This window comes from Typopeltis vanoorti, chromosome 12 (genome assembly GCF_054136105.1).
Source record: "Typopeltis vanoorti isolate ZY-2024b chromosome 12, IOZ_Tvanoo_1.0, whole genome shotgun sequence".
Taxonomy (NCBI): Eukaryota; Metazoa; Arthropoda; class Arachnida; order Uropygi; family Thelyphonidae; genus Typopeltis; species Typopeltis vanoorti.
In genome coordinates this window covers 13,412,979-13,429,727 of record NC_143560.1, presented here as the reverse complement: position 1 = coordinate 13,429,727, position 16,749 = coordinate 13,412,979, and the positions used below count along the sequence as shown (strand labels likewise).

Genomic DNA, 16,749 nt, shown 5'->3' with positions numbered 1-16,749 from the left:
CTGTTGATATTATCATACCATAATCTTTGGATATCTCATTTCGATTTAAAATAGCTTTCTGTAAGTTATCTTCAGAATTTGTAATTATTATTTGGTTGTCTGCAAAGAGAAGAGTGTTTAAATTAACTGTAGGTGAAAGTTTAATTCCTTGGTGTAAATTTTTACTCCATTTTATTATTATTTCATTTAAGTAGATATTAAAAAGAGTTGCTGAGAGGGGACATCCCTGTCGGACCCCTTGGTTTATCTGTCTTGTATATGATAGCTCGTGATTTAATCTTATTTGTATTTGATTATTTTCATATATACTTGTGATAGCTTTTAGGATATTATTTGGTATTTGTCTTTCTTTTAATATGTTAAATAATATGTTTCTTTTAACTTTGTCAAATGCTTTTTCAAAGTCAATAAATGCAATATGTGTTTCCAAATTATATTCTCTTCTTTTCTCTACTATTAATTTTAGGCAAAAGGCTGGGTCTATACATGATCGTCCTTTTCTAAATCTATTCTGTACCTCTAGAATAAAGTTTTCGGAATATTTCATTAGTTGGTTATTTAAGATTCTGCTATATATTTTGTAACAGGAATTTAGTATACTGATACCTCTATAGTTTTTAGGGTCATCTCTATTACCTTTCTTAAAGATAGGAATCACAATTGCTTTTTTTTCATTCTTTTGGGGGGATACCAGTTGAGTAAATTTTATTTAAAAATAATAAGAGTCTTTTTTTTTAATCTTGTTCCTGCGTATTTATATAGTTCTGAACCTAGCTTATCTTCTCCAGGTGATTCTCCGTTTCTTGTTTCTTTCAGGCTGATTTCTAATTCTTCTTCAGTTATTTCCTTTTCATTTTCGTTAATTGTTTGCCAGTTGTCTTTTTTAAAATATTTGTCTGTCCACAGTTCTGTGTAGTAATTTAGAAATTCTTCTAATTTTAATTCAGTGTTTAATTTTATGTTTTCTTTGGTATCTGCATTTAGGTGTTTCAAAATCTTATATACATTGGGCCTTATTTTATATAAATCATGTTCTAAATTAGAAACAAATTTATTCCATGATTCTCTGTCTTTTTCTGACTTCTCTTTTAGCTATGGCTCTTATTCTTTTATATTCTATTTCATCTTCTAATCTTTTACTGCTTAACCATTTGTGATAGGCTTCTTTTTAATTATTTCTTTGATTGTATCATCCCAGATCTTCAGTTTTTTTCTTTTATTGAATTTTTTGGTCTTTCCTAACCTTTCATTTGCTGCTGCATTTAGTATTGTTTTTTATATTAAGCCATTCTATTTCTATTTTTTCATTTTGTTTTATTTTATCTAGATATTGGTTAATTCTTTGTTCATATAGCCATTGTACATTTGTGTCATTCAATAGTCTAGTTTTATAAGCAAATGTTTCAATTTTTCTTTCTGTTCTTGTTACTTGTAGCCATTTAGGTGGTAATCTTAATTTTATTTTAACAAGGAAGTGGTCACTGCTTATTTCATATCCTCTGTGAACTCTAACATCTAGTGAAAATTTTGATGTCTTTTCATTTAATATGAAGTAATCTAATATTGATTTCTATCCTCTTGCTGCCCAAGTATATTTATGTATGTCTTTATGTTTATAGAAGGAATTCATTATTTTTAGGTTATTATAAACTACAAAGTCAATCAATTTTTTACCATTTCTGTTTAGAGTGTGTTCTCCATGTATTCCTATATTATTATTAATTTTCGTGTTTCCAATTCTTGCATTTAAGTCTCCTGCTAAAATTATGTAGTCATTTTTATTTATTTTATTATATATGTTTTGTAGCTGATTATAAAAATCAATATTATCCTGTTCTCTTCCTTCTTCTGGGGCATATAAACCAGTTATTGTTAAATAGCCTCTATCTATTTTTATTCTAGCTTCTATTATTCTTTCATTCCATAATTTATAATGTTTTAACTGTTTTGAAAAGGAGTTATGAATCCAAATCATGACTCCTGCTTGCGCTCTTTGGTCTCTGTCGACTTGTATATGTGTGTGTATATATATATATATATTAGAAGTAGTTCACTAGTTCACATTTCATTCAAATCATGTTATTAACAAAACAGATTATCTGCTGAATCCACAAAATATTTGCAAAAGTGCAATTCTAGTTATAATTGCCGTGTCAGAAGCTGCATGTACATTATTCAAATCTTGCATTTATTTGCCTGAAACAACTATTAATATTGACAAAGAACACCAGCTTCTTTGGTTGATCACATTATTCAAGAGAGAGATTATGCAGGTATTTTGGACATTACCCTTAGTTGAATTGATGTACATAAATCATTTGCAAGTCAAATTTATTCTTCGGGTTAAAATGGGTTTTGTGAATGATACTTTCTAAATTTGTTCAGTAGGTCAGTTTACTTGAAAAGTAAGTAATGTCATTAGAAATTTATTTCAAAAATCATTAAACAGAAACTTGAGATAAATTTTTAAGCAATTTCTGACTGCAGAATAATTAAATTTGTATTCCAATTTTAATTAGTTTTTGTTTAAATATTTAAGAACAAATTCTTCGAAATTTTTAATTTGTATAGTTTATTCAAAATTTTACAGCAATAATAGGACAATAAATTGAAATTACACAGCTAAGCAGCTTAAAAACTTGTATTTTGGGGATATTCTTTAGCAAGCAGTTAAGAGAATCTGATGAAATGTAAAATATAAAGAGTTAATTTTAAGAATAGCTAATTAAAAACAAGTCAAGTTAGTAGCTCTTAAATAATAGTTCTCTGGCAGTATTTTTTTTTTTTTTTTTTACAGTAAAACAAGCAGGTAAACCGGCCTAGAGAACTCAACACTACAGGACATAGGTATACTGGGGGCGTAGGGCTGACCACCTTATCCTGTGAACGGTTTTGAGGTCTGATGATTAATAAACCCTCGAGGGTAAAAGAAAATGAGTAAAACAAATATGGAGCTGTTTAGATACATACAGTATCTACAGAGTTTGCTCAATAAATGGTCATGTTACCCACCTTATGTATTTTTATTCATTTATATGAGTGATTAATGAGTTTGTTGCAAAGCATTAAGATAGATTAGCATGAAGCTGATGGATTAGCAGTCTTATTCACTTGGCTTCATTTTCTGTGAGGTTCCAGAAATTGTTGTTGGAAGAGAGGTGAGAAATCAAGAGTGAAAGAGTAGATGAACAAGTGTTACAAGAAGAATGGGAATGTGGTTATCTATTGATTGGTGGTGATGGAAAGATAGGAAAAACAGTAAGGAAAATAATATTCAGAACTGAAATGTGGCATTCAGAATGGAGAGAAAAGAAATAAATAAAAGTGCAAACATAACAACTAGCTGAAAGAAAGAAAAAATGTTTCGAAAAACAGTTGAATAGGTGATGGGATTCTGAAACACAACACACCACACATGCAGAGAGAGAGAGAGAGAGAGATCAGCTTTGCCTAGGTAGAACAGAATTGGTCATGATGAAAAGGAAAGTTGGTTTGGTGAGCTAATCATAGCTGAATAATGGCATGAGTTTGAATGTTCTGAGCCTGTGATTGAGTTAATGTACATACAAAATGTAGCATACAAATGCCACATGAATTAGAAAGAAAGGAAAAGAATGTTTCATTGATTTAGTTGGCCCAAAGGTTGGAAGAGAGGCAAGGAAAACTTACTTCACATTTGAAGGATGCTATTTTCTGGGAAGATAAGAAAGGATGGAAAATATGCTTTTAATGCTAACAAAGGAATCATGCCACTTAAGGTTAAGCCAAAAAGACAATATTGCCATGATTTTGAGGTGATATGATGTTAAAAGTGAAGCAAGTCAGATGAGTTAAGATGTTATGAACTTAATGTTTATAACAACTCAGCTGATGTTGAAGAACTGAATCTGATGTTTCAAAATCCTCAGACATGGAATCACTAGCTTCAGTTGATTCTTTTTTTATGATAATAACGTTCCACTATTATCCTTGTTATGTATTTATATATATTGTATATAAATTTCCTAAAGGGGAACCCATCCTGTGTTGCCATGCATCTTCAATTGTTAAATGAAGATGCATGGTTAAATGTGTGTTAAAATATAATATATTTTTGATCGAGAATCCAAATCAGTCTTAACATACTTCACTTCAGTTGAAGATGCTGCATCATGAGTTTGTTTTTTCTCTCTGTTAATTTTGTGCTGACTCTTAAGATGGTTATAAGCTATTAGTACTTCCACTAAGTGCTCTATCCATGGCTGCAAAAAAAAAGGGGGGGGGGGGAAACCCTCTTCAGTTCTTCATTTTTTCAAATATCAAGTCATATGAAATATTCTAATTCTTATCGTTGACTTATCACTATTTGATAAGTCAACAATAGCATCAGTTGTTTACACAATATGTAAACAACTGATGCTACTCACTGTTCTCACAACAATCAATTAGAACACAGAATTGTGGTATATAGAATATAAATTTATTGTTAATATATACTATCATGGTACTTTATTATTATTATTATATGACACCTTCAGGGAGTCCCAAGACTCGTAGAGGGAGAGTGTGCCAAAAGCATTGAACGATTGAAATCCCTTCTGACTACTAACCACTCTCAAACTTGCTTAACTTTTTGCTGAGCCATTTTAATCGACCAACCTTTACCACATAAGCAGCAGTGGGCAGGGACACTTGCTTCCATTGGAAACCAAGTACTATGCATGTGGAAGAAGGGAGGAAGATCATTTTGTTTTTAGGATATATTAAAAACCATTAATTAAGGGAAATTCCAATTCTATATTTGGTTGGTATATTTAAACTAACCAATAATAAAAAGCACCCACATATATTGGTAGCTTAGTAGTGAAATTCTAGTAATGTATAAACTATATGCAGGGAAAATTTATGACCCTGTACAGTGAAAAACTTCCTTCCCACAGCTTCACCATACTGCACAGGTGTAAGTCAAATAAAGCTGAAATTTTATTGTAGCGCTAAATTTAAATAGTGTCTAACAACCTATTTCAAAGTAATTAATTAGGAAAATTTATTCATTCATATATATATATATATATATATATATATATATATATATAATCTCAATAAGTGCAGAAACAAACAGATTTATGCAATTCAAATTTTCAAAAGCAAATGCTATTTTTTGATTTGAAATAAGATAACATTACATTTAAGATTTTTTATATCATTAAGTGGTATAATACCATGATGAGTGTGTAGAATTTTCAAACAGAAAAACAAATGTCATTAAAGCCATGTCATTAAATAACTGACATGGCTACAAATTTCAAATATCATTTTTAGAAATACCATTTCACAAATACCAGAAATCTATCAGTTTGAAACTGGCATATATATTTAACAATTTAACTTGTTATACAGTCAAATAAGTTCACACCCGACATACAACGCATATAGGGCACAGCTTGGCATGATTTTGTCCATATTAAATTTACAAGTTGCTAGTACTACAAAGTTAAATTAATCACAAAATATTTGAGGTAATCGTGTGCAAGCAGTGGACTACTGACATAAGCATGTATGTGGTTGCACAGCCACGAGACTTATTAATGTCCGAATGGTTTATTCAAACGAGTAACTATATTTTACAAAATATAATTTTACATGGAGAACGAGAAGCCATTCCTGGAAACTGTATAAGATGGGTGTGAGCAAAGGAACGAGGAGTAGATTTTTTGCATGGCAGCTGTTGATAATAGGAAAATTATTACAACATACATTACAATGTTTTTGATTTATTGAAATACTAGTAGAAAACGCTGAATTATGAGTAAATTTTAGGATTGTTGCTCCGTTTACCAGTATTGTAGTCTATAGGGAAATTTATGATTTCTTAAAAAAAAAAAGAAGAGATGTCAAGTTTCTCCATAATGTCTGATTTAATTCTGAAAACATCACTTATATTTCTGGTATATTGCAAGTGGTTTTGCAAGAGACCAGAAAGCATGACTGCCATTTGGATATTGTGAATGCTTCTTGCTTTTTTGCCTCTCAGATTCAGTTTTTTGAATGTGTTGATAATTTGTTTTGTCATTATTTTGAACTTTATTATAAACTAAAAAACGATGATAGAGATTAAATTGAAAACTCTCAATTGTGATATATGACAGTGTGAAGATGCACAAATGCTATCTTTCTGGCAGAAAGAGTCAAAGAGCATGTAATTACAAAAACTGATATTAATAGTACTCGGAGGAGCTGAAATTTGATTTCTGTCGGTTTGAGGCCTGGAAATCAAAATAAGCATTTTTAGGGTGGAACTAATAGTGTGAAGTGAATCTGGAATTTTTTTTCCTAGTGGTTTCCTTTCTACATCTTAACAACTTTTCATTGTTGTTTAAGTTGAAATTGGAACTAGCACAGAATATCTAGTAATGTATAAACTGTATGCAGGGAAAATTCTACCCCACTCTTCTGCAAGTTATGGTCTCAGCAGTAGCCTCCTCCCTTCTTTCCACTCACACACACACACACACACACACACAATAGATATCACTACCTGGACTCCTTTTGTCTGGAATCATCCTAGAGTACTATCATTAAGATTTGTCCAGCAGACTGTTTGGTACCTGATTTCTAAAATAACCATTCTTTCAAAATGGTATACTTAAAAATAAGAGGTGTTGAATCTCTCCGTAATGTGTGTGATGTAATTCTGAAACATCACTCATATTACTAAAAACATCTAAAAGAAATACTGAAGAAAAGTAAACCAAGTCTTTGCTCTGCAGAGCGCAAAGATTAATAAACCTATAACCCATGCAGTATTTAAATGCTGCTTGGTTAACTCGTTAAATTTTAGCATCAAGCCTTAAATCACTGCGCCTATAGGCTTAATGTTATATAAATGTAAGAAAGAAAATAGTAGCTGTACTTTTATCCTTCATTCAGATTTTACCTAGATTATTTTCTCTCACCAGAAGCTGCAAATACTAAAAACAGCCTCTGCAGTTTGTGAAGAAATTTTAAATTATCAATGAACTCAAAGAATTTTTGCTCTATCATTATTAAAGAGCACATTGTTGTCATTGTGTAGTATGTGTAATCTTAGCTTCAATCATTTCACAGGTATATGTTGAGTCAGTTTTGTGGCTATTTATAAGATATTCAAGAAGTTTAATTGTTTTGAATTCTAGGTGCAAATTAATGGTACAGTGATTTTTGAGTATAAGGAATGTTATTGGCACAGTTTTTGCTCTCCTGCTATGCTTTCCACAATCTCACTTTTTCTGTATGTATTTTTCACATTTATGAGTTAAATGAATTCTAACACGATTTCTCCTTCCCCCATTCCCCCCCCCCCAAAAAAAAATAAAAAATCCTGCTGAGGAGTTTAGAATAATCAGTGTTAGAATGGAGTGGGGTGCAAATAAAAACAAATCAACCAACACAGACATTTAGCTGTTTGGAGTATTTAGATATTAGGTCGAAGATGAGATGTTATGTCTAAGTGAGGTTTTAGATTATTAGAAATGTCTTGAAGATCCTAACAGATTGTCTCTTGTCTTTTATAGCAATCCCAAAGATTAATAAACCTATAACCCATGCTATGTATGAATATAGAAGGAACTTCATTAAAATTTGATTTTACATGATTACCATGAAATCTGTTACTACACCCATCAAATTTAACTACATCGCCGTCAATATGGATAAAATGCATCACTCTTCTACACTTTGTATCCATCATATATTTCAATGTAATATCAATGGTATTACAATTTTAATATGCATTTTGCATCCATGTAACCTGGACATATATCATGGCCAGTTGGGTGGTTAACAGAATATCAGATGCTCAAACCCCATTGTATTAAACATTTACTTAAACTGTTTCATGCTTCCTCAGCTTTGTCTTTTGAGTGGATATTTATTATTTTATTTATTTATTTTTTTTTTTGAATATACTTATCTTCCACATTTAACTTTTGAATAGTATTTAAATGCTGCTTGATATGCTTCCTTTCCAAAAGTTTGTTACTGATGCTGTAAATGCACCAACTACTACAAATGTATTATGTTATCTGTTACACTAAGTGCTTGATATGTATGTTCACTTGTAGTCCTCCATTTCTCTCTTTCTCTCTCTCACACACACACACACACACATAATAGACCTGGACATTATTTATTGAACCTCACGTAATCATAAATTCAATTAATATTAGTCTCTGTGATTCTGATGACAGTTTTTTTTTAATGAATTTATTTTTTTTTTTAAATTTTCATAACATAGCTGAAAGTTTAATTACAGACCTCCTAAGTAATTATTTTATCATCAGAAGTACTCAGTATTATTATTCAAGCAACCATATCCTTTTTAATGTTACCATTACAGGGACTACCACATTCTAGTGAACATTCCGATCAGCAGTCAGGGATATCTTTAATGTAACATTAATTATTGACAACACCAGTGGTGGCACCTAAGACAATCGGTACAGTATTAACTTTCATATTCCAAATTCCTTAAATTATCTGTTTTGGGTCTTTTATAATTTAATTTACTTTCATCTCTTTCTCTTTCTTTTGTTGTAGAGTATAAAAATGTTTATGCATTTAACTGTTACAAAGGTTGGAAGTTTAACTAGTGTACCATTGTTTCAAAGAAATTTTCTGCATATTTAGTTGTTTTTAGATAGTCTCAGCATGTAGTTATAAGCTTACTTTTATTCAGCAAGTAAAATAATAAAGGAAATTTAAATTTTGTTTGCTGTGATTCTTGGGCATGATTGCATGACTGACAGAGTGCATCAGCAAAACTTTTCATGATTGACTTTGTGCTTAACATTATTCAATGGCTTTCTGTTTTTAAGTAGTTTTTAGTTGGTTTGTGCATGCACAAATTGAAATTTTATAAATAAACTTATTAATAGTAAAGATGGCAATTTTTAAATTTGTATACTTCCCCATCTCCCTGTTTTAAAAAAAAGATATGAATGATTGAATTATAATTGTGATTTTATATTTCATAAAAAAGTAAATAATATAATTATTAATCAAATTAAACATAATAGTCTTTTTATAAATATTGTCTTTTGTTTTTCTTTTCTAGCTCAAATAAAATTAAGATATGGGGAAAAAAAAACTTTGCAGATTTTTCTTATTGGAGAAACAATCATTATGTGCTAAATTGCAAAAACTTGGTTGGAATATTTTTATACCTTTAAGGCCAAACCCATTAATAGTAGCATTTTATGCATACACAGTGAGTCATTGATTTTTATAGTTTTTTTCCTTATTTTTAGAATTAAAGTACAATGCAACTTTTTTTTTTTTAACAATTGGGAAGTCGATATGCATAGTTTATTGTACCTAATGTGTAGATATAAAAGATAAAACACCCATTACAAGAATCAACATTGCAGACTGTGTAGGTTGCAATATACATATGTAAATAAATTATAAATTTATGACAGTTGAGAACATCTCTGAAATCAAGAAAAATCAGGTGTAGTGATCTTCATCTTGTCATTCAATTGCCATGCCAAAAGGCATTGTCCATTTGTGGAGCATAATCACACTTGCCATAGTATGATGTATGATGCTAAAAACTCACTGAAGCTTCCTGCCAAATAAGGTAGGGTGTGCCTTAGCATTCCATTGGTGATCCTTATTGGACATTGGGCAAGTATGTGCAGTCCTATGTCATAATGAAGTATTATCCTAGTGTTGAATATGAGTGATAAATGCTGAACACACACACACACACACACACCATAACTCCATGACATCTGGCTAGTGTGCTGTTGATATTCCTAGTATCAGCTTTTATCACTGGTTTGTTCAAATGTTTGATATGATATTCTGTTCAGTGTTACACCAAATGGGGTTGAAGTCAACATGTGAAGAATCATTTCCCTGCCAAGATAGACCCACTTTTCCTATTTAGTCTCTTCTTTTCCTTAGTGCAGATGCAAATATGTGTTGGCCACCTTGATCATTGTTTCTTTAGAATTTAAAAACGTTAGGATTAAATTCTTAAAAATTCCTTGCCTGCATAACTATCTGTATTGTCTGCAACAGGGTATATTTGGTAACTTCACAGTTTGTTTAGATGTTAGAATTCTTGTGTCAGTTTTCCACATTATTTGACCTTTTCAAACTACTGAAAATTTGGCACTGTAGAAAGCAGGAAAAATAGTAGTGCTAATTGTATACACTATACACTACACTCCAGTATTCTGTTAAAAAGTGTTTTTTAACATTCACAGATTTTTTTTTTTTTTTTCATTTTAAGAAACTTGTTCAATCAGACCATGTGCAAAAAACAATACTCTGTATCGAATTCTTACATTTGTTAAAATGTTGGTTAACTGAAGGCAATTAATGACTTTAACAGAACTGCTATGGAATGTTTGCCATGTAGATGAACAAAAGTGCAAGTTGTTATGCTTGGTGAAAAGTATATCTGATATGCAGAAGAAAAGTATGTCATATATGCAGAAAGACAAACCTGTGAAATAAATACTTTTCATAAATGGGGGAAAAATAGAAACTATCCAAATCTTGTGTAAAGAAGTGATAAATGAGCAGTAGTAGTTTTTGCATGTAGAGTGGTAATTAAATGAAATGTTGCAAGAAAAAGTATCAGGCATGTATGCATTGGACTTATATTCAGCAAATATATGAACTATAATAGACAGGAATAGGAAAACCCTGTACCTCACTTATTAATATCAGTGTCCTTTGGGTAGAAAAACGTTGGTTCACATCCTGTCTATGATGCAAAGAACTTTTATAAATGCTCTGCAACTAAAGATGGGTTCATTTTGAGATTGCAGGCTTTTCTCTCCCAAGAAAAAAAAAAACAGAATTTTCATCCCACAAGACAGGAAAACTGGCCAGAGAATACACATCATTTATAGGCATAGCAAACCATGCAGATAGGATTAACCACCATATCATAACATTTAAGTTTCTTTGAAACCAAGTTACTTGGCTATAACAAGCCATTCAATTTAAGGTAAAGTGAAGATGATAACTAGATGATGCAAATAATAATATAAATTCTCAAATAAAGTGTAGATAAAGGCCAGCCTGGTTGGCCGAGTGGTTAGCGTATCCGCTCTCCAGCTAAAAGGGTGCAGGTTCAAATCCCACTTTGGGCATGGATGTTGTGATTATCTGTGAAAGTTCTAGTAGTGGTAGTCGGCGGTAGATGGCATTGGTGTTAGATGATGAAGGTTGGTGGAGCAGTGAGACAAAGAATTGTAGAGCAGATGCCCTCCCTCAATGAGTCTTTGGACTCCCTGGAGGTGTGATGTAATAATAAATAAGAAACACTGAGAATCTTAATTGGACTTATTTGATTCATGAGCTGTAAAACTTGATTTACCAAATCACAAGTTTTTTTTTTTTTTTTTTTTATTATTATTATGTGAGATTAGTAGAGAAAAATGTTCATATTCATTAGTTCCTTCAGCACTGCTTGAGAGTAGAAACAAAGCTTGTTCTGCAAATATGACAAACTTGAAAGACCTTATTATGAATCCAAATTTAACTCCAGAGGTATAACAGTTTTCTACTACTTCAATTTTTATTCCTTATCAGGTAGGTTCAATTATTCCCTTCCCATTTTTCTTAAGGGAGGTTTCTCACCTTTGCAGTTGAACAAGCATGAAAATATTATTGAAATGTTTAAAAATGTATTCATCATTCTATATATAATTTTAAAAAAGGTAAGTCAGTTTCATCATTGTTATAAGAGTACTAAGAGCTTGTGTACCTTGATATCGAAGGCCCAAGTTGACCAGAAGCTATGAATCAGCAGGAAGTAAGTTTGATGCATATTAATGTGCCAAGGACAGGCTCTCCCTCATGTCAGATAACTGTTTAAAGAATAATTGTATAAGGAATATTTTAGTTGATTTCATTTCTGTTGTAAGATCATTCTGATTTTGTTTAACTTTTGACTTCTTATATATAAATAATTAAAAAAAATAACTGCTTTGAGTTTCTGTTGTTATTTAGAATCATTTATTTCTTTAGTTAAAAGTTTTCAGTGCTTATTTAAAACTAATCTGTCTTGAAATATCTGCGTTAGCTTTGGGGTTCTGTGCTATCACCCACTCTTCCTCCTTTACATCAATGACCTCCTTTCTCTGATTCAAATCCTATTCACTCCTTTGCCAATGACACTACTCTTCATCATCCAATTAACTCTGCAGTACCCTAATGTTAGTTGTTTCAAGATCTTCCATAACCAGAGACTTGTATATCCTCAAATGTGAAGATAATTTAGTAAATTTCAATGCCAAAAAAACTCGAGGTTGCCTTATTACTTGCAAGAAAAATCCTACTTCATCCCCTCTCATTTTTGATAATGTTCCAGTTTCCTTTCAAGATCAACTTTCTCTTTTTGGGTTGACTGTCACATCCAGTTTATACTGGCACAAACACATTACTCAGCCTCTAAAAAGCTTGGTATTCTTTTCTGTTCTAAACATTACTTCTCTTTCTCCCAACTCCAACACACTATAAATCTCAGATCTGTCCAACTTTGGAGTACTGTTCTCACATTTAGGGTGGAATACCCATGACCTGTAAGAATTTGTGATATTCAAAATCGGGCAATCTGCTTAATAGACAACCTTTTCCACACAGACTCCCTTCAGTCACTTTATCATAGGTGCTCAGTTTCAATGCTGTATCTTTTCTATAGGTACTTTCATGGGTATGACTTCTCTGAATTGGCTGCTACCATTCCTTTACTTTCTTCTAACCACTGAAGAACTAGAGCAGCCAGTGGCCAATCCCCATATACAGTTCAGCTTCAAACACACCAAACAAACTTCTCATCAGCTTCTTCATTACATCACCTCTATTCTTTGGAATAACCCTCCATACTGTTTTTATCCACGTACAGCCTCCCACTCTATAAGAAACATATCAACAGGCTATATTTTCTCCTTAATCACCTGCTCACACATGGCACTATAGTGTTATAGGTCTCCTGACCTTTCATGTGTTGGGTCAACATAAAATAAAATAAGTCTCAAATGATGCTTTCATATATTGTTTCTTGTTACGTATACTATTACTGTTGTTGTCCACTGACTACTAATAATAAGAAATTTGTCCTAGCTGCATACATTTCTTCTACCATGTTTTAAATGATATGCTCTTTAACTTCCACCATCTTGAAATCAGGAAATCACTTTTATCTCTTTTCTTTGTTGCTCCTCTGCATAACATCACTAAATTTTTTTTAAAAAAAGTCAGCATGGAAGTATTATGAGAAAATATCATATAGGAATTAGCCTCACATGATGAAAATGCTATCACCACACTTGACCAGGATCAAAATAATTTAAAACTTCAGAGAATTAGATAACAATATTGGCATCAAATGACACTTATAATATGCACTAAACGCTTACCATAAATTGGCAGCAGTCAGAAAAAGAAAAAAGCTAAATGCTGCATGAACCTGGAATTTTAAGTGTGCCTTCTGGGAATATGACTCTATATCTAGAAGACACACTTTGTCATTGAACTGAAGGTCTGCTTTTAAATTAAGGATTAGCATTTCTTGTAGCTAATGGCTGATTCCAGAAACAGTCTTTTTTTTTTTTTTTTTTTGTTGTTGTTGTTGTTGTTTGTTTTTCCCAGCTTTAGTTTTACTCTTTGGAGCATATACACTACACCATCAGCACAACAAGACAACCCATATTTGTTGAATAACTTTCTTGTGTTATTTTCTTTTCCTGTGACAACTAGCTGGATGATTTAACTGAACCATGCTAAACTGTAGAATTGCATGGAATCATTTAGCTGCTTAGGTGAGAATATAGAGTTGGTCTTAAAGGTCACAGTTAAAGGTAGTTTTAATGACTGATTTCAAGCTATTTTAAAAATATAATTTTCTAATATTTAGCTTTTTTTTTATGTACAATAGATCATAAGGGATTGTGATGGTATTATTAAAGTCTCTGCTGGAGTAGTGAAGATCGTGTGTGTGCGAGCATGCATGCATTTAATTTAGAGGGATGTAGCTATTTATTTTATAAATGTTTTTTTTTTTTTTTTTCAAGATTGTTGAGTTCTATTTGAATGTAGTATACTATCACAAGAAATAATGTCCATTATGTTGAATAACGATTTTAAATTCTTCTGTTGGGGTTGCACAGTGATAGAAAAAATATAGGCAGGGTCCATTTCATAAATCATTGAACATACAGGGCAGTGTTGACAGAAATCAGTAATGGTACAATAATTTAAATTTTCCAGAATCGTGGAAAAAAATAGCAAAGTAGAATGGCAGTAAACTCATGCCAGTGGACAAACTGAAGACAATGGAGAGTAGCCATTACAAGGTGATACTGTATCTAGAATTATAGAAATAAATAACAGAGAAAATTTTGAAGCATTGCTCTGAAGGTGCACAGGTTATTAAGTTGCATTTGAAAACTCATTTCATTCCTTAAAATTGTGGCAGGTAGTATATCTTCGTAAGGGAAGTTTGTGAAGTTTCAGTTAGCTCCATAAGGTGAACATGGAATATCAAGCAGCAGAATATTCGGTCTGAAGGAAACCATTCTAAGGAATGCCATATTTTCTCTTTATTTCTTTGAGATCTGTTAATTATCCTTTCACTTCATATTCCTTTTATTTACCAGATTGTACTCTATCTCCTTCATCCCCATTTGTAAGATAATCAGCATTACTGCTGTGCTGGCTAGAATACATTACTCAACATTTTTTTGTGCTTCCCATCGTTATCTTGTATTTTAATTATCATAATCCCACAAGACTTCAGTGCTCTTTTGACTTACATTACTACTATCCAATATTTCTTTCCCAGTCACCTCTTTTTATGACAATCCCACACAGAAAAAGATGGTTAAGGTTAATCTATTCCACATTAATACCATGAGTAGAGTAAGTGTTATGTTTTTTGTTTTTTTCCCCAAATGCTGGACAAAAATTGAAATGTTTCACAAAAAAAAAAAAATTAAAATATTTACAATAAACAACAAATAAATAAATAATTGTAATAGACAATAAATTATATTATTGTTTCAGTGTTTTACCCTTGCATAGGCAAACAGTTGTTGTGTGTGTGTGTGTGTGTGGTATCTTCACTATGAAGGTACATATGACATATATGAAGGCTAGATTTCACATCAGTTGCCACAGTATCCCATAATATAATGCATACATCCTTCCAGAAATGTATATTGCTTAGTTTCAACCTTTATTGAGTTTGTATATCAATTTCAACCTTTATTGAGGTCTTGTGAGGGGAAGACCTCAGTCAAGGCCTCAGTAATATTAGATTCAGCTCATGAGCTATGAGATGAAACCAGTATAACTTTTCCAGTACCAGGTATTCATTCTGTGATGATTGTAGTGTTCTATGGCCAGATCAGAAAGCACAATAAATTAAAAATATTGAATATAGAATTATTATTAATTACTATAAACATTTTCTTAATTTATTTTATAATTATGAAATAACTGGTATATTATTTAAGAATTAGTGAAGGATCAAAATTAGGTAACTTTTTTTTAATATATATATATATCCAACAGTGTGCTGGAGCCGGCTCACATGAGTTGATTGTTAAACCGACAATGGATGTAAATTGTAGAGCAGCATGCACTTCAATCCATAATCACTAGCAGCATTTGGACAGTAATCCTGTATATGGCAACAAGAAAAATCCAGCAGAGACATACTTGTTTTGGCACCCTTTGTGCTATGCTTCTTTTCCCCTTTCCTGTGTGGCAACCTTCATAGGAATTATCTTCTGTAGCAATTTTACAGGTCCACAGGGTTAGCCTAGTGGCTGTGCGCTTCACAACCATATGCCTGGGGAAGGAATGTCCTAGGTTCGATTCCCGTTGGTGACGTGAGGAGCTGAAGGATCTTCCTCAGCCATAGCCAAGTTAGCCGGTCTTGGGCATGGACAGTGGGGTTTTTTCCCCAGTTTATCGTGGGGTTTTTCATCCCACAAAGCAGGCAAACACCAGCCTTGAGAACTCAACACTACAGACATAGGATACACCGGAGGGTAGGGCTTGACCACCTTATCCTGTGAACTGTTTAGGTCCAATGATTAATAAACCCTCGACACCTCAAGGTAAGAGAGAGTAAAAGGAAGATGAGATGAGCAATTTTACAGGAATATTATTTTTCAACAAACATCCATTTAATTTTGCCTGGTCCACTTCTTAAAGAGAAGTGGCCCAGGCAAAATTAAATGGATGTTTGTTGAAAAATAATATTATAATATATAATAAATAATATAATAACATTCCCTCTGCTCAACATCTGTCATATTTTATTTTTTTAGAGTTGTCATGAACCTAATAAGGTAATTACTGTAAGAAGAAGGAATTCATTTATACTTTGGAAGTGGGGGGGGGGTCTTACAAAGGGAGAACTTTTTAGCGAGCCAGTAGTTAAAAATTTACCAGCACTCCTCTGTCTATATCCCAAATATATGAGAAGCTGCAAGGCCTACAGGGATGGAAGGACTTGAGTCCTTCCATCCCTGTATTTGTTGTAGGAGGTTATAGACCTTGAAAAATACTTTGTAGGGAAGGCTTTTCTACAGAATTGAGGTAGATGGAATGAAAGATGCATGCGAGTAGAAGTTCAGTGAGTTAGCAGTTCATCTATAAAAGGATTTTGAGCAGCTGTTGATGCTCTTGTTGCTGTAGGTTTAGTAGAAATGGGGATGTAATTAACAAATGCTAGGCCTGCTGAACAGCACTGCCAAA

General features: G+C 32.2%; 1 protein-coding gene across 4 annotated transcripts in view; it reads left to right on the top strand.

Moving 5' to 3' along the window:
* LOC150100588 (dual specificity tyrosine-phosphorylation-regulated kinase 1A-like) overlaps positions 1-16,749 on the top strand; it is a 432,192-nt gene that overhangs the window by 379,929 nt on the left and 35,514 nt on the right. The window contains exons 9-10 of one of the 4 annotated variants that reach the window (XR_016549194.1): positions 8,357-8,456; positions 9,074-9,127. The exons of 1 other annotated variant lie outside the window; for it this stretch is intronic. The gene's annotated coding sequence lies outside the window, so the exon portion shown is untranslated. Of the gene's footprint in view, positions 1-8,356; positions 8,457-9,073; positions 9,227-16,749 lie in introns of those variants that run through there. 2 more of the 4 variants (XR_016549192.1, XR_016549193.1) reach the window with 2 other exon arrangements.